Raw genomic sequence first — 3385 nt, 5'->3', positions numbered from 1 at the left:
TACTCTTTGCTTTATCCCGCCTTTGTTAACCTTAGGTAATGTCAAATCTTCTAACAACGTATTGAATTGGTATATTCATTTGTGAAAACCCTTTTCTTTTCAGAAACAAATTGTTTGTTTTTAGATGCAATTTTAAAATTGATTCGAATAACGATGTAAGTATATTGTATACTTAAAGTAATGGTTTTCATACAATAAAGAAAGTCATGTAACGACTAACGTATCTAATACTTACACCTCTGTAAATAGATCGTAAATTTTAAAAGATAAGGGTGTAAGAAAGTCATTTTTTTGTCATTAACTGCATCAATCTTGAAATACTTAAACATACCTTACTAGGTAGATACATCCAGTGTATATTTTCGATAAAAAAAAATTTAAGAATTGGCTAACTATGTAAGTAGTTAATTTAAAAAATTAAATTTCTTAATAAATCTACTTTGGCAAAATAAAAAAGAAGAGTTTCAATAGATATCAGTATTTCCTACTTATATTTGTATCACATCTTTGCAATTAGGTTAAAAAAGCTCTATCTACATATCACTTAGATACCTTTTACAAATTAGTTTTGAGACTCTACGTAAATATTTCATACTAGCTTCCGCCCGCGACTCCGTCCGCGCGGATGTCGGTCTTTGCGTGGATGGTTTATTTCTCCATTTTGAGTAACTCGGACAATGACATCTTATAAATATCTATTGGACCCAAATACGGCTAGGTCTATAATAATACGCAACGTGTGTTCGCGGTACCTACTACAGAACAACGTCTATGGATAACTGAAAAATTGAGATTAATTTTTTTTCTACGTATTTTTCCAGGATAAAAAGTATCCTATTTTACGCCCAGGATAATAAGGTATAATTATACCAAGTTTCATCGAAATCGAACCGGTAGTTTTCACGTGATGTCTTCACATACAGACAGATAGACAGACAGACAGACAGACAGACAAAAATTTTTTTAATCACATATTTGGGTTTGGTATCGATCCAGTAACACCTCCTGCTAGTTATTTTTTCAATATTTTCAATGTACAGAATTGACCCTTCTACAGATTTATTATATGTATAGATGTGATATGTAGAGTCTGAAAATATTTTCACTCTCATACAAAAAATCGATTGATTTTCTTCTATTGTTATAAACAGAGTGTTTTTATACGATTTAAATAATAATTGGCGTCGTTAAATCCCACTAAATGGCTACTAATGCGTGGCACGCGACTGCGACACCCGGCCTTTGAAAAACAACTTATACAAAAGCTTAACCAGTCCATGGCAATGACAATTACGTACCTACTCAATCCTGTCTATTTAATTCATATCTTATATAGTGAATGTTGAATAAGTCTATAACTAATGTTTCGTTAATTGTATTTGTTAGTGCAGTCTTATACACTTTCTTCTTTTTGTTTTTGAAAACTATGAAAGAAAAGGGAACTTTAAAGAAAGATTTTATTATAATAGCGCTTTATTGCTATAGTAATTAGGTTGGGATTACAGTGTAAAAAATTGAGCAGAGTTGGGAACAGGCCTACTTGCTGACACTTATAGGATATCTAAGTATTTGTAATATAAGTATACTGTGGAAGATTCTTCAGTCTTATTAATGCTTTAAAGTTATGGTGTGTTTTTTATAAATTTAAATTATTCTAAAATAATAACTAAGACATGATGGATACAATTTTTATGGGAAATTCCCACAACCCATTGAAAAATATGAACAGAAAAGTAAGTGTATTTTAAATCAACACTCAATTTTAAAGCAATTTTAAATCAGTTACGGGTGATTGTTTATGATTGTTCTCTTTTGGAAAAAATAACATATGCACGGGCATAGAGGGCGCGAGGGTGACGAGGGCGGGCGTCGACACCCTGCGTTAGGGCTGCTAAAGGTGTTTTGTAATAAATATTGGTATTTGGATTTTTTTAAAGATATATACTTCGTAAAACTTCTTAAAATGTCTCCACGTTTGTTTTTAAAAACCATTTAATTGAAATTCTATTTACGCAATTACTGATAATCTAGAAGTAATTATAGTAACCATAAATTATGTAAAACTTAGCATCTGTAGTAAATACGTTTTTTTTAGAAGTAAGTAAGTATTTTCATCCAGTCATTTAAATCATCCTGCCTTCATTTGTTTTGGTGCAATTAAAACTTAACGCAGGCAGCCCTAGCCAGTGATAAGCACTTGAACACATCAAATAATGTGCGCGTGACTGGACCATTGTCGGCCGACACCCAGTTAAGCTCTATTTGTCCAGCGATGATGAGTGTTTAATAAGTTCCTTGATCTGCTACTTTTGTTTTGTAACTGTAGTTTCTGTGCATTGTACACTGTTTATTTTAAAAGAAAGTGTAAAACATAATGCCTACGATAAAACATTTTATAAGCATCTATCTACGTTTTAGTCTGGTTCAAAAGCCTATTCTTCAGAAGAAGCAAAGCCTTCGGTAGATCCTACTGCAATAGTAGGTAAGGTATTTTGTGTCAATTTCCTTTATCCATGAATATTATCTTTTAATCTCTATAGTTAAGATATAATCAAAAAATAAACTTGATTGTATATAGGTTCACACCTATATACAATCAAGTTTAGTTTTAGTCCCATGTGGCCATCATAGTGGGGTAAGGGGCAGATACGATTCATTTTATATAGGTACCTATGACAAACTAAATTTTAAACATTAGAATAACCAAACTAGTGTTTTATTAAGCTATTGCATAACTTCTATCGCTGGCCTTGAGCGCGGGGACCGTATCGAGAAATTCCGTAACGGCAAAACCTCACGCTCCCCACTCCGACGGGCGGAGGTGTGGCTTGAAGGCATAGCATGCAATAGCTTTAACGCGGTAGTCCCCGAGTGCCACACGTCGTTTTTTTTGTTTGGTATACTAGTATGGTTAACCTGATACGTGAACGTGCTAGTTTGGTTACAATGCAGCAATGAACATTTGCAGAGGTTTTACTTCTGTAAATGAAATGCCGGCATTTTAAATTGGGGGAGGTGTAAAGAAATCACTGATAACAGGAAAAAAGAAGGCGACTGGTAAAGGTTACAGGTTTAATATTTTTTTACATAAAAACAAAACCCTGTAAAGGTATTAGGTAATATCTCATTATAAGCAAACCAAACAGTATACTTATGTATCAAATCTTAAATGAAAACCTTAGCTCACCTTCAAACGTTGTAAGAAAACAGAGGGTGGCAATAATGGCCCTCTTACCTGTATATTATTTGAAAGGAGGAACAACTGAATATGTTGTCATATTCAAAAGTACAACTCATCCAGTATCGTGCGCCTTACTTTCGCAACCGTGTTACTTTTGCATCATTAGTGAAGTGATTTAGTGTAGGAAATATTTGGAGAAGGTAA

This window comes from Colias croceus, chromosome 8, assembly GCF_905220415.1.
Source record: "Colias croceus chromosome 8, ilColCroc2.1".
Lineage (NCBI taxonomy): Eukaryota > Metazoa > Arthropoda > Insecta > Lepidoptera > Pieridae > Colias > Colias croceus.
The sequence above is the reverse complement of the archived record's forward strand: the minus strand, read 5'-3'. Positions refer to the sequence as shown.